At 43.7% G+C, this 20,587-nt stretch overlaps 12 pseudogenes; all 12 read left to right on the top strand.

Annotated features, from left to right (window-relative positions):
* Positions 1-862: 862 nt before the first annotated feature.
* On the top strand, positions 863-981 carry LOC148240083 (5S ribosomal RNA; annotated as a pseudogene).
* A 1,687-nt stretch (positions 982-2,668) lies between these two features.
* Positions 2,669-2,787, top strand: LOC148240082 (5S ribosomal RNA; annotated as a pseudogene).
* A 2,607-nt stretch (positions 2,788-5,394) lies between these two features.
* Positions 5,395-5,513, top strand: LOC148240081 (5S ribosomal RNA; annotated as a pseudogene).
* Positions 5,514-7,245: 1,732 nt separating this feature from the next.
* Positions 7,246-7,364, top strand: LOC148240080 (5S ribosomal RNA; annotated as a pseudogene).
* Positions 7,365-8,157: 793 nt separating this feature from the next.
* On the top strand, positions 8,158-8,275 carry LOC148240079 (5S ribosomal RNA; annotated as a pseudogene).
* Positions 8,276-9,080: 805 nt separating this feature from the next.
* Positions 9,081-9,199, top strand: LOC148240078 (5S ribosomal RNA; annotated as a pseudogene).
* An 820-nt stretch (positions 9,200-10,019) lies between these two features.
* Positions 10,020-10,138, top strand: LOC148240077 (5S ribosomal RNA; annotated as a pseudogene).
* Positions 10,139-10,955: 817 nt separating this feature from the next.
* Positions 10,956-11,074, top strand: LOC148240076 (5S ribosomal RNA; annotated as a pseudogene).
* A 2,190-nt stretch (positions 11,075-13,264) lies between these two features.
* On the top strand, positions 13,265-13,383 carry LOC148240075 (5S ribosomal RNA; annotated as a pseudogene).
* A 1,265-nt stretch (positions 13,384-14,648) lies between these two features.
* Positions 14,649-14,767, top strand: LOC148240074 (5S ribosomal RNA; annotated as a pseudogene).
* Positions 14,768-15,104: 337 nt separating this feature from the next.
* LOC148240073 (5S ribosomal RNA) lies at positions 15,105-15,223 on the top strand (annotated as a pseudogene).
* A 350-nt stretch (positions 15,224-15,573) lies between these two features.
* LOC148240072 (5S ribosomal RNA) lies at positions 15,574-15,692 on the top strand (annotated as a pseudogene).
* Positions 15,693-20,587: the final 4,895 nt, after the last annotated feature.

The following is a 20,587-nucleotide window of genomic DNA, read 5'->3' as shown; positions in this document are numbered from 1 at the left end:
AGTTAAGCTTGCTTTGGCGAGAGTAGTACTAGGATGAGTGACCTCCTAGCAAGTCCTCATTTTGCACCTGTCTTTTTGCGGATGGGGCATTACAGGTTACGCAGAACTGGAGCAACAGTCCGCCGACATGAGTCCTAGCGTTGGGGCATTTTACTTAATATTTTTTGTGCATTCGTTTGTAGTTCATCACGAAAAAAAGTATCATTATGAGTATCGTACATAGTAGAACAATAAAAATAGAGGTACGGCGGGTGGTCCGTTCATCTGGGCGTGAGTCAAAGCGGTAGGACATTTTGCTCTATATTAGAACTAGAAGAAAAGGTGCAATGTGCGTAAACAACAAAATAAATGATGGAAGAGGGGAGGGAAGGATAAGGGGTATATGTATGGGTAGCGTAAAATGGACTATTGTGATCATACCAGCACTAATGCACTGGATCCCATCAGAACTCTGTAGCTAAGTGTGCTTGTATGAGAGTAGTACTAGGATGGGTGACCTCTTAGGAAGTACTTTTGTTGCACCCGTCATTTTGTACACGGAGCGTTAAACGTTACGCGCGACCGGAGCCACAGTCCGCCAGCAAAACTCACAGCGCAGGGGTATTTTGCTTAATATTTTTCGTGCATTTATTTATAGTCCTTCACGTGATAAGAGTTTCATTACAAATATCTTACATAATAGAACAATGAAAAATGAGGTGCAATAGGTCTCCGTTCATCTGGGCGTGAGTCGAGGTGCTGGGGTATTTTTCTTGATATTAAAACTAGAAGAAGAGGTACGATGTACGCGCATAGCGAAATAAATGACAGGCAGGGGGAGGGAAGGAGAAGGGGTACATGTATTTGTAACGCGGAATGGAACGAGTGCGATCATACCAGTACTAATGCACCGAATCCCATCAGAACTCTAAAATTAAGCATACTTGGGCAAGAGTAGTACTAGGATTGGTGACCTCTTAAAAAGTTCTTGTGTTGCACCCATCTTTTTGCAGACAGGGGGTTAAACTTTACGCGCGACCAGAGCCACGGTTTGCTAGTTCATTTGCTAGCATGAGTCGCGGCAGCGGGGCATATATCTTAATATTTTTCATGCATTTATTTATAATTCACCACGTGATAAGAGTGTCATTACGAGCATCTTACATATTATAACAATGAAAAAAGAGGTGCGGCAGGTGGTCCATTCATATGGGCATGAGTCAAGGCACCGAAAAATTTTGCTTGATATTAAAACTAAAAGCAGAGATGCGGTGTGCACGCATAGTGAAACAAATGAAGGAAGGGGGGAGGGAAAGAGAAGGGATATATGTATTTACAGCGTGGAATGGTATGGGTGCGATCATCCAGGCACTAATCACTGTATCTCATCAGAATTTCACAGTTAAGTGTGCTTGGGCAAGAGTAGTAATAGGATGGTTGTCCCCTTAGGAAGTCCTCGTGTTGCACTCATCTTTTTACAAACAAGATGTTAAACATTACGAGTAATCAGAGCCATGTTCTGCCGGTTCATTCACTGGTGTGATTCGTAGTGTCAAATCCCTTAATATGTTTTGTCAATTCATTTATAGTCCACCACGTGATAAGAGTATCATTATGAGCGTCTTACATAGTAGAACAATAAAAAATGAGGTATGGCGGGCGAAGTTCATCTTAGCATGAGTCGAGGTGCTGAAGCATTTTATTTGATATTAGAACTAGAAGTAGAGGTGCGGTGTGCGTGCATAAAGAAAAAAATGACAGGAGGAGGGAAGAAAGGAGAAAGGGTATATGTATTTACATCGCAGATTGGGAGGGGTGGGTTAGCACTAATGCGCCAGATCCCATAAGAACTCCGCAATTAAACGTGCTTGGACGAGAGTAGTAATAGGATGGGTGATCTCCTAGGAAGTCTTCATGTTGCACTCATCTTTTTTATGATGGAGAGTTAAACGTCATGCGCAACTAGAGCCACAGTCTGCCGGTTTGAGACGTGGTGTCTGGGCATTTTGCTTAATATTTTTTGTACATTTATTTATAGTCCTTCATGTGATAAGAGAGTCATTATGAGCATCTTAATTAGTAAAACAACGAAAACAGAGGTGCGGTGGGCGGTCCGTTCATCTGGGTATGAGTTAAGGCGCTAGGGCATTTCGCTTAATATTAGAACTAAAAGTAGAGGTAAGGTGTGCGCGTATTGTGAAACATATGATAGGAAGGGGGAGGGAAGGAGAAAGGGCACATGCATTTTCAGCGCAGAATGGGATGGGTGCGATCATACCAGCACTAATGCAGCAAATCTCATCAGAACTCACAACTAAACATGCTTGGACGAGAGTCGTACTAAGATGGGTGACCTTCTAGGAAGTCTTCGTATTGCATCCCTTTTTTTAGAGACACGGTCCACCGGTGTGAGTTGCGGAGTCGGGGCATTTTGCTTCATATTTTTCTTACATTCATTTATAGTGTATCACGAAATAAGAGTGTCATTATGAGTATCTTACATAGTAGAACAATTAAAATAGAGATGCGACAGGCGATCTGTTAATCTAACCGTGAGTCAAGGCACCGGTGTATTTCACTCTATATTAGAACTAAAAGTAAAGGTACAGTGTGCGCACACAGCGAAATAAATGATGGGAGGGGGGAGGGAAGGAGAAGGAGTATATGTATATGCAGCAAGGAATGGGACATGTGCGATCATGGCAGCACTAATGCACCGGATCCCATGAGAACTTCGCAGTTAAGTATGCTTGGGCGAGAGTAGTATTAGGATGGGTGATCTCTTGGGAAGTCCTCATGTTGCACTTGTCTTTTTATAGATGGAGCGTTAAACGTTATTGCAACTGGAGCCAGAGTCTGCTAGTTCATTCACCAGCGTGAGTTGCGGCACTGGGGCATTTTGCTTAATATTTTTTGTGCTTCCATTTATAGTCCATCACGTGATAAGAGTGTCACTACGAGTATTTTACAAACTAGAATAATAAAAAATGAGGTGCAGCAGGCAGTTCTTTCATCTGGGTGTGAGTCGAGGCACCGGAGCATTTAGCTTGATGTTAGAAGTAGAAATAGAGGTGCGGTGTGCACGCACAGTAAAAAAAATGACGGGGGGGGGAGGGAAGGAGAAGGGGTATATATATTTACACCATAGAATAGAAAGGGTGTGATCATACCAGCTCTATTATACCATATCCCATTGAACTCTGCACTTAAGCGTGCTTGGGCGAAAGTAGTACTAGGATGAGTGACCTTCTAGGACGTCCTGGTTTTGCACCCGTCTTTTTGCGGATGGCGCGTTGAACATTATATGCGACTCGAGCCACGGTCTGCCGCTTCATGTGCAAACGTGAGTCGTAGTGCCTGGACATTTTGCTTTATATTTTTTGTATATTCATTTATATTCCATCATGTGATAAGAGTGTCATTACGAGTATTTTAAATAGTAGAACAACCAAAACAAAGGTGCGACAGGCAGTCCGTTCATCTTGGTGTGAGTCGAGGCACTAAATCATTTTGCTTGATATTAGAATTAGAAGCAGAGTTGCGATGTGCGCACATAGCGAAATAAATGATGGGAGGGGGAAGGGAAGGAGAAAGGGTATATGCATTTGCAGTGCGGAATAGGATGGGTGGCATCATACCAGCACTAATGCACCGTATCCCATCATAACTCCTCAGTTAAGCGTGTTTGGGAGAGAGTAGCACTAGGATGAGTGATCTCTTAGGAAGTCCTTGTGTTGCTTCCGTCTTTTTGCGGATGGGGCATTAAACGTTACGCGCAATTAGAGCCATAATCTGATGGTTCATTTGCTAGCATGAGTCGCGGCATTGGGGCATTTTGGTTAATTTTTTTCGTGCATTCATTTATAGTCACCACATGATAAGAGTGTCACTACGAGTATCTTGCATTGTAAAACAACGAAAAATGAGGTGAGGTGGGCGGTCCTTTCATCTGGGTGTGAGTCGAGGTGTCGGGAAGGAGAATGGGTATATATATTTGTAGAGCGGAATAGAAGGAGTGCGTTCATACTAGCACTATTGTACCAGATCCCATTGAACTCCACACTTAAGCGTGTTTGGGTGAGAGTAGTACTATGATGGGTGACCTCCTAGGAAGTTCTCCTTTTGCACCCACTTTTTTGCAGATGAGGCATTGAACGTTATGCACGACTGGAGCCACGGTCTGCTGGTTCATATGCAAACATGAGTCGCGGTGCCGGAGCCTTTTGCTTTATCTTTTTTGTGCATTAATTTATAGTCTACTACTTGATAAAAGTATCATTACGAGTATCTTACATACTAGAACAACAAAAAAAGAGGTGCGGTGGGTAATACGTTCATCTAGCCATAAGTCCAGGCGCCGGGGCGTTTCGTTTGGTATTAGAACTAGAAGTAGAAGTGCGGTGTGCGCGCACAGCGAAACATATTATGGGAGGGGGGAGGGAAGGAGAAGGGATATGTGTATTTGCAGCGCGGAATGGAAGGGGTGCGATCATAGTAGCACTAATGCACCGGATCCCATCAGAACTCCACAGTTAAGCATGTTTAAGCGAGAATAGTACTAAGATGGGTGAGGTCCTGGAAGTCCTCATTTTGCACCCGTTTTTTTGCGGATGGAGCATTGAACGTTACAGACGAGTGTAGCCACGGTCCATCGGTTCATGCGTAAATATGAGTTGCAGCACCGGGGCATTTTGCTTTATTTTTTTTAGCATTCATTTTTGTCCACCACGTGATAAGAGTGTCGTTACGAGCATCTTATATAGTACAACAACGAAAACAAAGGTGCGGCAGGTGATCCGTTCATCTGGGCGTAAGTTAAGGTACCGGAGCATTTCGCTTGATGTTAGAACTAGAAGTAGAGGTGTGGTTTACGCGCACAACAAAATAAATTATGGGAGGGGGGAGGAAAGGAGAAGGGGTATATGTATTTGCAGCCGAAATTGAAGGGGTGCGATCATAGAAGCATTAATGCACTAGATCCCATCAGAAGTCTGTAGTTAAGCATGCTTGGGTGAGAGTGGTACTAGGATGGGTGAGCTCCTTGGAAGTCCTCGTTTTGCAACCTTCTTTTTGCGGATGGGGAGTTGAACGTTACGCGCGAATGGAGCCATGGTTTGCCAATTCATGTGTAAACATGAGTCACGGCGCTAAGGCATTTTGCTTTATCTTTTTCACGCATTCATTTATAGTCCACCATGTGATAAGAGTATCATTACAAGTACCTTACATAGTAGAACAACGAAAACAAAGGTGCGTTGGACGGTCCGCTCATCTGAGCGTCGATTGAGGCACCGGGGCATTTCACTTGATATTAGAACTAGAAGCAAAGGTGCGGTGTGCACGCACAGCAAAATAGATGATGGGAGGGGGGAGGGAAGGAGAAGGGGTATATGTATTTATAGCGCAGAATGTAAGAGGTGCGATTATAGCAGCACTAATGCACCAGATCCCATCAGAACTCCGCAGTAAAGCATTCTTGGGCGAGAGTAGTACTAGGATGGGTAAGCTCCTGGGAAGTCCTTGTGTTGCATCTGTCTTTTTGTGGACGGGGCATTAAACGTTATGCGTGACCAATGCCGCAATCCACTAGTTCATTCGCCAGTGTGAGTCTCGGCACTGGGGCATTTTAATTAATATGTTTCGTGCATTCATTTATAGTCCACCACGTGATAAGAGTGTCACTATGAGCATCTTACATAGTAGAACAACAACAAATGAGGTACGGTAGGCGGTCCTTTCATCTGGGATTGAGTCAAGGTACCGGAGCATTTCTCTTGATATTAGAACTAGAAACAGAGGTGCGGTGTGCGCATACAAGAAAACAAATGACAGGAGGGGGATGGAAGTATAAGGGTTATTTGCATTTACAGTGCAGAATGGTATGAGTGCAATCATACCAGCACTAATGTACCAGATCCCTTAAGAACTTCGGTGCTAAGCGTGCTTGGAGAGAGTAGTTATAAGATGGGTGACCTCTAGGGAAGCCCTCGTGTTGCACTCGTCTTTTTATGTATGGAGCGTTAAACGTTACACGTGATTAGAGACACGGTCCATCGGTTCATTCACTGCAGTGACTCACGGCACTAGGGCATTTTGCTTAATATTTTTCATGCATTCATTTATAATCCACCATGAGATAAGAGTGTCATTACGAGTATCTTACATAGTAGAACAACGAAAACAGAGGTGCGGGGAGAGGTCCAATCATCTGGTCGTGAGTTGAAGCACAGGGGCATTTTGCTCTATATCTGCTTGGCGTGCGCACAACGCGAAACAAATGACGGGAGGGGTGGAGGGATAGAGAAGGGGTATATGTATTTGTAATGTAGAGTAGAAAGGGTGTGATTATATCAGCACTAATTCACCGGATCCCATCAAGACTCCGTAGTTAAGCATGCTTAGGTGAGAGTAGTACTAGGATGGGTTACCTCCTGGAAAGTCTTTGTGTTGCATCCTTCTTTTTGTAGAAGGAACATTAAACATTACGTAGGATTGGTGCCACAGTCCGCCAGTTCATTCACAAACATGAATTGCAATGTTGGGACATTTTGCTTAATATTTTCATGCATTCATTAATGGCCTACCAATAAAAGTGTCATTATAAGTATCTTACATAGTATAACAATGAAAACAGAGGTGCGGGTGCGTGGTCCGTTCATCTTAGCGTGAGTCGAGACGCAGGGACATTTCGCTTGATATTAGAACTAGAAGGAGAAGTGTGGTGTGTGCACACAACGAAATAAATGATGGGCGGGGGAGGGAAGGAAAAGGGGTATATGTATTTGAAACGCAGAATGGGACGAATGTGATCATACTAGTACTAATTCACTAGATCCCATCAGAACTTTGGAGTTGAGCGTGCTTGGGTGAGAGTAGTACTAGGATGGGTTAACTCCTAGGAAGACCTTGTATTATACCCTTCTTTTTGCAGAAAAGGCATTAAACATTATGCGGGATTGGAGCCACGGTCTACCAGTTCATTCACAAACGTGAGTCGCGACGCCGGGACATTTTGCTTAATATTTTTCATGCATTCACTAATAGCCTACCGTGTGATAAAAATGTCATTATGAGTATCTTAAATAGTATAACAACAAAAACAGAGGTGCGGCGGGCAGTCCGTTCATCTTTGCGTGAGTCGAGGTAACGGGGTATTTTGCTTGATATTAGAACTAGAAGGAGAGGTGCGGTGTGCGTGCACAACAAAACAAATGATGGGCGGGGGAAAGGCAAAGGGGTGTATGTATTTACAACGCAGAATGATACGAATGCGATCATACCAGCACTAATGCACCAGATCCCATCAGAACTCTACAGTTAAGCGTGTTTGATCAATAGTAGTACTATGATGGGTGACCTCCTAGGAAGTCCTTTTGTTGCACCTTTCTTTTTACAGAGGGGGCATTAAACACTATGCACGACCGAAGTCACAGTCTGTCGGTGTGAGTCACGCCTCCAGGGCATTTTGCTTAATATTTTTCGTGCATTCATTTATAATCCACCACGTGATATGCATATTAAGACGAGCATTTTACATAGTAGAATAATAAAAAATGAGACGCGGTGGGTGGTCCGTTCATCTATGCGTTAGTCGAGGCACCAGGAATTTTTCCTTGATATTAGAACTAGAAATAGAGGTGCTGTGTGCGTGCACAGCGAAATAAATGATGGGAGGGGGGAGGGAAATAGAAATATGTATTTGCAGTGCTGAATGAAGAGGTGGTGCGATCATACCAGCACAAATGCACACCGGATCTCATAAGAACCCCTCAGTTAAGTGTGTTTAGAGGAGAGTAGTACTAAGATGGGTGACCTCTTGGAAAGTCCTTATTTTGCACCTGTCTTTTTGTGGATGGGGTGTTAAACATTATGCGCAATCAGAGCCACAGTTTGTCAGCATGAGTCGCGGTGCTGGGGCATTTTGCTTAATATTATTCATGCATTCAGTTATAGTCAATCACGAGATAATAGTATCATTATGAGTATCTTATATAGTAGAACAATGAAAACAAAGGTGCGCCTGGCCGTCCGTTCATCTGAGCTTGAGACGAGGTACCAGGGATTTCGCTCTATATTAGAACTAGAAGTAGAGGTGCGGTGTGCGCCCATAGCGAAATAAATGATGAGAGGGGCAAGGGAAAGAGAACAAGTATATGTATTTGCAGTGCAGAATGAAACAGGTGTGATCATACCAGCACTAATGCACCGGATCCCATAAGAACTCTGCAGTTACGTGTCCTTGGGCGATAGTAGTACTAGAATGGGTGACCTTCTGGAAATTCTCGTCTTGCACCCATCTTTTTGCAGACGAAGCGTTAAGTGTTACACATGACTATAGCCATAGTCCGCCGGCGTGAGGCGCAGCGCCAGGGCATTTTTCTTTTCATGCATTTATTTATAGTCCACCACGTGATAAGAGTGTCATTACGAGCATCTTACAAAGTAGAACAACGAAAAACAAGGTGCAGCGGGCGATCCGTTCATCTGGGTGTGAGTCGAGACCCCGAGACAATTCGCTTGATATTAAAACTAGAAGCAGAAGTGCAGTGTGCGCACACAGTGAAACAAATGATAGTAGGGGGGAGGGAAAGAGAAGTGGTATAAGTATTTGCAATACAAAATGGGATGGGTGCGTTAATACCAGCATTAACGCACTAAATCCCATAAGAACTCATCAATTAAGCGTGCTTGCACGAGAGTAGTACTAGGATGGGTGACCTCTTGGGAAGTCCTTGTCTTGCACCAGTTTTTTTGCGGATGGGGCGTTAAACATTACTTACGACCAAAGCTGCGGTCCGCTGGTTCATTCATCGACGTGAGTCGCGGTGCCGATGCTTTTTGCTTAATATTTTTTATGCATTTATTTATAGTCCACCACGTGATAAGAGTGTCATTACAAGCATCTTACATAGTAGAACAACAAAAACAGAGGTACAACCTATAGTCCGTTTATCTGAGCATGAGTTGAGGCACTGGGCCATTTTGCTTAATATTAAAACTAAAAGAAGATGTGTGGTATGGTGTGTGTGCACAACGAAACAAATCATGGGAGGGGAAAGGGAAGGAGAAGGGGTACATACATTTACAACAAAGAAAAGGACGAGTGTGATCATAACAGCATTAATGCACCAGATCCCATTAGAAATCTGTAGTTAAGCGTGCTTGGGCGAGAGTAGTACTAGGATGGGTTACTTCCTGGGAAGTTCTCATATTGTACCCGTCTTTTTATATACAGGGCGTTAAACATTACGCACGACCGAAGCCACGGTCTGCCGATTCATTTACAAATGTGAATCGCAGTGCCGGGACATTTTGCTTAATATTTTTGGTGCATTCTTTTATAGCCCATCATGTGATAAGAGTATCATTACGAGTATCTTACATAATAGAACAATGAAAACATAGGCACGGTAGGTAGTCTGTTTATCTGGGCATGGGTCGAGCCGCGTGGGGCATTTCCCTTAATATTAAAACTAGAGGCGGAGGTGCGGTATGTGCACACAACAAAACAAATGATGGGAGAGAAGAGGAAACGAGAAGGGGTATATGTATTTGCAGCGCAGAATAGGATGGGTGCGATCATACCTGCACTAATGCACCGGATCCCATCAGAAGTCCACTGTTAAGCGTGTTTGGAAAAGAGCAGTACTAGGATGGGTGACCTCCGGGAAAGTCTTCGTGTTACACTCAACTTTTTGCAGACAAGGCATTAAACGTTACGCGAGACTAGAGTCACAGTCTCCTGGTTCATTCGAAAACGTGAGTCACGGTGCCAGGGCATTTTGCTTAATATTTTTTATGCATTCATTTATAATCCACCATGTGATAAGATTGTCATTACGAGCATCTTACATAGTAGAACAATGAAAATAGAGGTCTGGCAAGCATTCCGTTCATCTAGGCGTGAGACGAGGTGCCGGGGCATTTTACTTGATATTAGAACTAGAAAAAAAGGTAAGGTGTGCGCGCACAGTGTAATAAATGATAGGAGGGGGGAGGGAAGGAAAAAGGGCACATGTATTTGCAATGCAGAGTGAGACAGGGGGGATCATACCAGCACTAATGTACCGGATCCAATTAGAACTCCGCAATTAAGCGTGTTTGGGCGAGAGTAGCACTAGGATGGGTGACCTCCTAGGAAGTCCTCGTGTTGCACCCGTTTTTTTACAGACGGGGCATTAAACGTTATGCGCGATCGTAACCACGATCCACCGTTTCATTTGCAAACATGAGTCGCAGCACCGGGCTATTGTGCTTAATATTTTTTGTGCATTCATTTCTAATCCACCACGTGATATGAGTGTCATTACGAGTATCTTACATTGTAGAACAACAAAAAATGAGGTGCAGCAGGCTGTATGTTCATCTGGGCATGAGTCAAGCCACTAGGCCATTTTGTGTGATATTAGAACTTGAAGCAGAGGTGTGGTGTGCGCGCACAGCGAAACAAATGACGGGAAGGGGAAGGGAAGGAAAATGGGTATATGTATTTGCAGCTCAAAATGGAAAGGGTGCAATTATACCATCACTAATGCATCAAATCCCATTAGAACTCAGTAGTTATGCATGCTTGGGCGAGAGTAGTCCTAGGATTTGTGACCTCCTGGGAAATTTGTGTTGTACCCATCTTTTTGCAGACAGGGTGTTAAACACTACGCGCGACCAGCACCACGGTCTGCCGGTTCATTCGCAAACATGAGTCATGGTGCTGGGGCATTTTACTTAATATTTTTTTTTGCATTCATTTATAGTCCACAATGTGATAAGAGTGTCATTACGAGCATATTACATATTAGAACAATGAAAACAGAGGTGCAGCGAGCAGTCCTTTCATCTGAGCATGAGACGAGGCGCCGTGACATTTCTTTTGATATTAGAACTAGAAAAAGAGTTGCTGTGTGCGCACACATTAAAACAAATGATGAGAATGGGGAGGAAAGGAGCAAAGGTACATGCATTTGAGTGCAAAATTAGAAGGGTGCAATCATACCAACACTAATGCATCAGATCCCATCAGAACTACGCAGTTAAGTTTTCTTGGGCGAGAGTAGTACTAAGGTGGATGACCTCGTGCGAAGTCCTCGTGTTGCACCCATCTTTTTACAAACGGGGTGTTAAACGATATGCGTGACCAGAGCCACCGTACGCCGGTTCATTCGCAAACGTGAGTCGTGGTGCCAGAGTATTTTATTTAATATTTTTCGTGCATTCATTTATAATCCACCACATGATAAGAGCGTCATTACGAGCATCTTACATAGTAGAACAACAAAAATAGAGGTGCGGCAGGCAATACGTTCATCTGGGCGTGAGTCGAGACACTAGAGCATTTAGCTTAATATTAGAACTAGAAGAAGAGGTGTGATGTGCGCACACCATGAAACAAATAATGGGAGGGGAGAGGGAAGGACAAGGGGTATATGTATTTGCAGCGCGAAATGGAATGGGTGCAATCATACCAACACTAATGCACCAGATCCCATCAAAACTCCGCAGTTAATCATGCTTGGGTGAGAGTAGTAAAAAGATGGTTGACCTCTTAAGAAGTCCTCTTATTGCACCCGTCTTTTTGTGGATGGGGCATTAAATGTTACGCACGACTAGAGCCACAGTCTGCCAGTGTGAGATGCGTCGTCGGGGCATTTTGCTTAATATTTTTCGTGCATTCATTTATACTCTATCACCTTATAAGAGTGTCATTACGAGCATATTAATTAGTAGAACAATGAAAATAGAGGTGCGGCAGACAGTCCATTTCACTTGATATTAGAACTAGAAGTAGAGGTGAGGTGTGCGTGTTAAGTGATACAAATGATGGGAGGGGGGAGGGAAGGAGAAAGGGCATATGTATTTACAGCGCAGAATGGGACGGGTGCGATCAGACCAGCACTATTGCACCAAGTTCCATAAGAACTCTGCAATTAATTGTGGTTGGGCAGGAGTAGTACTAAGATGGTTGACCTCCTAGGAAGTCCTCGTGTTGTTGCACCTGTTTTTCTGCAAAAGGGGCGTTAAACGTTACGCGCGATCAGAGACACGGTCCACCGGTTTATTCACAAGCATGAGTCATGGCACAGAGACATTTTGTTTAATATTTTTTGTGCATTCATTTATAGTCCATCATAAGATAAGAGTGTTATTACGAGTATTTGACATTGTAGAATAACGAAAATAGAGGTGCGACGGGCAATTTGTTCATATAGGTGTGATACAGGCACTGGAGCATTTTGCTCAATATAAGAACTAGAAGTAGAGGTGCGGTGTGCGCGCACAGCGAAACCAATGACGGGAGGGGGGAGGGAAGGAGAAAGGGTATATGTATTTGCAGCGCGGAATGGAACAGGTGCGATCATACCAACACTAATTCACTGAATCCCATCAAAACTCTACAGTTGAGCGTGCTTGGGCGAGAGTAGTACTGGGATGGGTGACATTTCGTTTGATATTAGAACTAGAAGAAGAGGTGCGGTGTGCATCCTTCTTTTTGCAGATAGGGCATTAAACATTACGCAGAATCGGAGTGACTGTCTGTCGGTTCATTCGCAAACGTTAGTCACAGTGCCGGGGCATTTTGCTTAATATTTTTCGTGCATTCAATTTATACCCCATCACGTGATAAAAGTGTCATTACGAGTATCTTACAAAGTAGAACAATGAAAACAGAGGTGTAGTAGGCGATCCGTTCATCTGGGCGTAAGTCGAGGTGCCAAGGCATTTTGCTTGATATTAGAATTATAAGGAGAGGTTTGGTGTGCACACACAGCAAAATAAATTATTGGAGGGGAGAGGGAAAGACAAAGGGTATATGTATTTGCAGCGCAAAATGGAACAGGTGCGATCATACCAACTAATGCACCGGATCCCATCAGAATTCCACAGTAAAGTGTGTTTGGGCAAGAGTAATACTAGGATGGGAGACTTCCTAGGAAGTCATCGTGTTGCACTGGTCTTTTTACAGACGCAACGTTAAACGTTACACGCAACTAGAGCCACAATTTATTAGGGTGAGTCGCGACGCCGGGGAATTTTGGTTAATATTTTTCATGAATTTATGTATAGTCCACCACGTGATAAGAGTGTCATTACGAGCATCTTACATAGTAAAAAAATAAAAACAGAGGTGCAAGGGGCTATCCGTTGATCTGGGCGTGAGTCGAGTCGTCAGGACAGTTAACATAATATTAAAACTAGAAGTAGAGGTGAACTGTGCGCACATAACGAAAGAAATGACGAGAGGGGGAAGGGAAGGAGAAGGAGTATACTTATTTGCAGCGCAGAATTAGACAGGTGCGATCATGCCAACACTAATGCTCTAGATCCCATCAGAACTCTACAGTTAAGCTTGCTTGGGCGAGAATAGTACTAGAATGGGTGGCCTTTTGGAAAGTCCTCGAGTTGCACTCGTCTTTTTGTGAATGGGGCGTTAAACATTACGTACGACAAGAGTCACAGTCCGTCAGCGTGAGTCGCTGCGCCTGGACACTTTGTTTAATATTTTTTGTGCATTCATTTATAGTCCTCCATGTTATAAGAGTGTCATTGCAAGCATCTTACATAGCAGAACTACAAAAAATGATGTTCGGCGGGCAGTCTGTTCATTTGGGCGTGAGACGAGCTGCCAGGCCATTTCCTTTGATATTAGAACTAGAAGAAGATTTGTTGTGCGCGCGCATAACGAAACAAATGACAGGAGGGGAGAGGGAAGGAGAAGGGGTACATGTATTTACAGCGCAAAATGGTATTAGTGCTATCATACCAGCACTAATGCATCGGACTGCATCAGAACTTCACAGTTAAGCATGCCTAGGTGAGAGTAGTACTACGATGGGTGACCTTTTGGGAAGTCCTCGAGTTACACTTATTTTTTTTGCAGATGGGGTGTTAAACGTTATGCACGACTGAAGACATGATCGACTGATTCATTTGCCAGCATGAGTCGTGACGCAAGGGCATTTTGCTAAATATTTTTTGTGCATTTATTTATAATCCAAAACGTGATAAGAGTGTCATTATGAGTATTTTACATAGTAGAACAACGAAAATAGATGTGCGGCTAGTGGTCCATTCATCTCAGCAAGAGTCAAAGCGCAAGTACATTTTGCTTGATATTAGAACTAGAAGTAGAGGTGCGACGTGCGCGCACAGTGAAATAAATGACGAGAGGGGGAAAGAAAGGAGAACGGGTATATGTATTTGCAGCATGAAATGGGACGGGTGCAATCATACCAGCGTTAATGCATCGGATCTCGTCAGAACTCTACACTCAAGCGTACTTAGGCTAAAGTGGTACTAGGATGGTTGATCTCCTGGAAAATTCTCCTGTTACATCCGTTTTTTTGTGGACCTGGCGTTAAAAGTTATGCGTGACTAGAGCTGCAGTCCGTCGACGTAAGTCGCGGCATCGGAGAATTTTGCTTAATATTTTTTGTAGATTTATTTATAATCTATCACGTGATAAGAGTGTCATTACGAGTATTTTACATAGTAGAACAACAAAAATAGATGTATGGCGAGCGGTCCGCTCATCTGGGCGTGAGTCAAGGTGCTGGTTCATTTTGCTTGATATTAGAACTAGGAACAAAGGTGCAGTGTGCGAGCACAGCGAAACAAATAACGGGAGGAGGGAAGCAAGGAGAACTGGTATATGCATTTGCAAAATGAGATGGGACAGGTGCGATCATACCAGCATTAATACACCGGATCCCTTCAGAACTCCGAAGTCAAGTGTACTTGGGCTAGAGTAGTACTAGGATGGCTGACCTCCTGAGATGTCCTCACGTTGCACACGTCTTTTTGTGGATCGAGCATTAAAAGTTACACGCGACCAGACCCACAGTCTACCGATGTGAGTCGCGGCACTGGAGTATTTTGCTTAATATTTTTTGTGCATTCATTTATAGTCCACCAAGTGATAAGGGTGTTATTACAAGTGTCTTACATAGTAGAACAAGAAAAATAAGGTGCGGCATGCAGTCTTTTTATTTGTACGTGAGTCAAGGCACCGGGGAATTTTGTTTGATATTAGAACTAGAATTAAAGGTGAGGTGTGCACACATAGCGAAACAAATGAAGGAAGGTGGGAGGGAAGGAGAAGGGGTATACGTATTTGCAGCGCAAAATGGAACGAGTGCGATCATACCAGCTCTAATCCACAGGATCCCATCAGAACTCTGCAGTGAAGCGTGTTTGGGCGAGAGTAGTACTAGGATGGGTGATCTCTTGAGAAGTCTTTATGTCACACTTGTCTTTTTGCAAACAGGGCGTTAAACGTTACGTGCGACCGGAGCTACAGTTCGCCGGTTCTTTCACAAATGTGAGTCGCAGTGCAAGGGCATTTTGCTTAATATTTTTCATGCATTCATTTATAGTGCACCACGTGATAAGAGTGTCATTATGAGTATCTTACATAGTAGAGCAACGAAAACAGAGGCACGGCAGGTAGTCTGTGAATTTTGTCGTAAGTCGAGGTGTCAGGGTATTTCACTTGATATTAGAACTAGAAGTATAGGTGCGGTGTGCGCGCACAGCAAAACAAATGATGGGAGGGGGGAGGGAAGGAGAAGGGGTATTTGCATCTACAGCGCAAAATAGGACAGGTGCGATCATACCAGCACTAATGCAACGGATCTCATCAGAACTCCATAGCTAAACGTGCTTGGACGAAAGTAGTACTAAGATGGGTGACCTCCTAAAAAGTTCTCATGTTGCACCCATCGTTTTGCACACGGAGCGTTAAATGTTACGCGCGACCGAAGACACAGTCTACCAGTTCATTCGCAGGCATGAGTTACGGTGCCGGGGCATTTTTCTTAATATTTTTCGTGCATTCATTTATAGTCCACCATGTGATAAGAATGTCATTACGATCATCTTACATAGTAGAACAATGAAAAACGAGATGTGGAGGGCGGTCCATTCATCTAGGCGTGAGTCAAGACACTGAGACATTTTGTTTGATATTAGAACTAGAAGTAGAGGTGCGATGTGCGCGCACAACAAAATAATTTATAGGGGGAAGTAGTAGGGGTGCGATCATGCCACCACTAATCACCGTATCCCATCAAAACTCCACAGTTAAGGTGTTTGGGCGAGAGTAGTACTAGGATGGGTGTCCTCGTCCACAGTTTACCACCGTGAGTCACGGTGCTGTGACATTTTTTCTAAAATTTATCATGCATTCATTATAGTAAACCACATAATAAGAGTATGATTACGAGCATCTTACATAGTAGAATAATGAAAAATGAAGTACGACAGGCCGTCCGTTCAACTAGGCGTTAAACACTGGGGCATTTTGCTTGATATTATAACTAGAAACAGAGGTGTGGTATGTGCGCACAGCGAAATAAATGATGGGATGAGGAAGGGAAGGAGAACGAGTATATACATATGCAGCACAAAATGGGACGGGTGCGATCATACCAGCACTAATGCGCTGGATCCCATCAGAACTCTGCAGTTAAGCATACTTGAAGGAGAGTAGTACATAGATTAGTGACCTCCTGAGAAGTCCTTATGTTGCGCCCGTCTTATTTGGACGGAATGTTAAATGTTACGTGCAACCGGAGTCACAATCTGTCGGTTCATTCGCCAGTGTTAGTCGTTGTGGCAAGGAATTTTGCTTTATCTTTCTCGTGCATTCATTTATAGTCCACTACGTGATAAGAGTGTCATTACGAGCATTTTACATAGTAGGACAACGAAAAATAAGGTGTGGCAGGATGTCCGTTCATCTGGGCATGAGTCGAGGTGCCGGGGCATTTTGCTTGATATTATAACTATAAGCAGAGTTGCAGTGTGCGTGCACTACGAAACAAATGACGGGAGGGGAAAAGGAAGGAGAAGGGGTATATGTATTTGCAGCGCAAAACGGAACTGGTGCAATCATACCAACACTAATGCACCGGATCCCATCAAAACTCCGCAGTTAGGCGTGCTTAGGTGAGAGTAGTACTAGGATGGGTGACATCTTTGGAAGTCCACGTGTTGCACAAGTCTTTTTACAGGCAGGGTGTTAAATGTTATGCGTTATCAGAGCTGCAGTTTGCCAATTCATTCGTCAGCATGAGTCACGACCCAGGAGCATTTTGCTTAATATTTTTCGTGCATTTTTTTTAGTCCACCACGAGATAAGAGTATCATTACGAGCTTCTTACATAGTAAAACAATGAAAATAGAGTTGCAGCGAGTAGTAGGTTCATCTGGGCATGAGTCGAGGTACCAGAGTATTTTGCTTGATATTTGAACTAGAAGCAGAGGTGCGATGTGCGTGCACAGCAAAATAAATAATGGGAAGGGGGAAGGAATGAGAAGGCGTATATGAATTTACAGCGCAGAATGAAACAGGTGCGAGCATACCAACACTAGGCACCAGATCCCATCAAAACTTTGCAGTTAAGCGTGCTTGGGAGATAGTAGTACTAGGATGGGTGACCTTTTGAGAACTTCTTGTGTTGTACCCATCTTTTTATAGACGGAGCGTTAAACATTACACACGACCGGAGACACAGTTTGCCGGTTCATTCGCCGGTGTGAGTCGCGGCGCCAGAGCATTTTGCTTAATATTTTTCGTGCATCCATTTATAGTCCATCACGTGATAAGAGTGTCATTACAAATATCTTAAATAGTAAAGCAACCAAAATAGAGGTGCGATGGGCGGTTCGTTAATCTAGGTGTGAATCGAGGCAATAGGGCATTTGGCTTGATATTAGAATTAGAAGCAGAGGCGCGGTGTGCATGCACAAAAAAACAAAATGATGGAAGATGAGAGAGAAAGAGAAGGGGTATATGTATTTGAAGTGCGGAATGAGAAGGGCGGGATCATTCTAGCACTAATGCATCGTATCCCATCATAACTTCATAGTTAAGTGTGTTTGGACGAGAGTAGTACTAAGATGAGTGACCTCCTGGGAAGTTTTCGTGTTACACTCGTCTTTTTACAGATGAGGTGTTAAATGTTACACACGACCGAAACCATAGTCCGCTGGTTCATTTACCAGCGTGAGTTGCAGCGTCGGTGCATTTTGCTTAATTTTTTTTATGCATTCATTTATAGTCCGCCACATGATAAGAGACTCATTACGAGCATCTTATATAGTACAACAACGAAAAATAAGTTGCGACGGGTGGTCCTTTAATCTGGGTGTGAGTTAAGGTCTTGGAGCATTTTGCTTGATATTAGAACTAGAAATAGAGGTGCAGTGTGCACGCACAGTGAAAAAAATGACGAGAGAGGGGAAAGAAGGAGAAGAGGTATATGTATTTGCAGCAGGGAATGGAAGGGGTGCGATCATACCAGAACTAATACACTGGATCCAATCGAACTCTGTAGTTAAGTGTGTTTGGACGAGAGTAGTACTTGGATGGGTGACCTTCTGAGAAGTCCTCCTGACGAGGCATTAAACATTACACGCGACCAAAGCCATGGTCTGCCAGTTCATTCACAAACATGAGTCGCAGGGCTGGGGCATTTTGCTTTATCCTTTTCATGCATTCTTTTATAATCCACTACGTGATAAAAGTGTCATTACGAACATTTTACATAGTAGAATAACAAAAACAGAGGTGTAGCGGGCGGTCCATTCATCTTTGCGGGAGTTAAGGCGCCGAGTCATTTTGCTTGATATTAGAATTAAAAGCAGAGATGACATGTACGGCACAATGAAACAAATTATAGGAAGGGGGAGGGAAGGAGAAGGAGCGCTTGCAATAACTGCATGGAATGAGACGGGTGCAATCATACCAGCACTAATACACCGGATCCCATCAGAACTCGCAGCTAAGCGTGCTTAGGTAAGAATAGAACTAAGATGGGTGATCTCTTGGGAAGTCCTCATGCTGTACCCATCTTTTTGCGGATGGAGTGTTAAACGTTACGCATAAGCAGAGTCTCGGTTCATCGGTTCATTCACCAACATGAGTCGCGGCACTAGGACATTTTGGTTAATAGTTTTCGTGCATTCATTTATAGTTCATCACGAAATAAGAGTGTCATTATAAGTATCTTACATAGTATAATAGCAGAAACAGAGGTGCGATCATAATAGCACTAATGCACAGGATCCCATCAGAACTCCATAGTTAATCATGCTTGGGGGCGAGAGTAGTAATAGGATAGGGCGTTAAACGTTATGGCGACCGGAGCCATAGTCTGCCGGTTCATTCGCTGACGTGAGTCACACCGCTGGGGCATTTTGCTTAATACTTTTTCGTGCATTCATTTATAATCCATCACGATATAAGAGCGTCATTATAAGTATCTTACATAGTCGAACAATAAAAATAGAGGTGCTGCAGGCGTCCCATTCGTTTGGGTTTGAGCCGAAGCGCTGAGGTATTTCGCTCTATATTAGAACTAGAAATAAAGGTGCGGTGTGCGTGCACAACGAAACTAATGACGGGAGAGGGAAGGGAAGGTGAAGGAATATATGTATTTGCAGCATAAAATAGAAGGGGTGTGATCATACCACCACCAACGCACCGAATCCCATCAAAACTACACAGTTATGTGTGCTTGAGTGAGAGTAGTACTAGGATGGGTGAGCTCTTGGGAAGTCCTCGTGTTGCACCCATCTTTTTACGGATGGGGCTTTAAAAATTACGGGTGACCGGAGCCACAATCTACTGGTTCATTCGCTAGCGTGAGTCGCAGCGCTGGGGCATTTTGCTTTATCCTTTTTGCGCATTCATTTATGACCCACCACCTGATAAGAGTGTTATTACGAGCATATTACATAGTAGATCAATAAAAATTGAGGTGAAGTGGGTGGTCCGTTTATCTGGGCGTGAGTTGAGGGGGTGGGGCATTTCCATTAATATTAGAACTAGAAGCAGCGATGTGGTGTGCGCGTACAGCGAAACAAATGATGGGAGGAGAGAGGGAATGAGAAAGGGTATATGTATTTGCAGCGTGAAATGGGACGGGTGAGATCATACCAGCACTAACACACCGTATCCCATCATAACTCCGCAGTTAAGTGTGTTTGGATGAGATTAATACTAGGATGAGTGACCTCCTAGGAAGTCCGCGTGTTGCACCCATCTTTTTGCAGATGGTGAGTTAAACGTTACAAGCGACCAGAGCCACAATCTGTCTGTTCATTTGCTAGAGTGAGTTGCGATGCTGGGGCATTTTGCTTAATATTTTTGGTGCCTTCATTTATAGTACATCACATAATAAGACTGTCATCACGAGCATCTTACATAGTAGAACAACGAAAAATGAGGTGCGGCGGGCGGTCCTTTAATCTGGGCGTGAGTTGAGGTACCGGAGTATTTCACTTGATATTAGAACCAGAAATAGATGTGCGGTGTGTGCGTACAATGAAAAAAATGATGGGAGAGAGGAGGGAAAGAAAAGGGGTATATGTATTTGCAGCGCGAAATTGAAGGGGTGCGATCATACCAGCACTAATGCACCAGACTCCATCGAACTCTGGTTGTTAAGCATCCTTAGGCGAGAGTAGTACTAGGATGGGTGACCTCTTGGGAAGTCCTTGTGTTGTACCCGTCTTTTTGCGGATGGGGCATTGAACGTTACACACAACCGAAGACACGGTCCGTCGGTTCATTCGCAAAGATGAATCACGGCGCCAGGGCCTTTTGTTT

Source organism: Carica papaya, chromosome 9, assembly GCF_054855325.1.
Source record: "Carica papaya isolate Zhongbai chromosome 9, ASM5485532v1, whole genome shotgun sequence".
In the NCBI taxonomy this organism is placed as follows: Eukaryota; Viridiplantae; Streptophyta; class Magnoliopsida; order Brassicales; family Caricaceae; genus Carica; species Carica papaya.
Note: the sequence above shows the minus strand (reverse complement) of the source record. Positions and strands in the feature narration are given on the sequence as shown.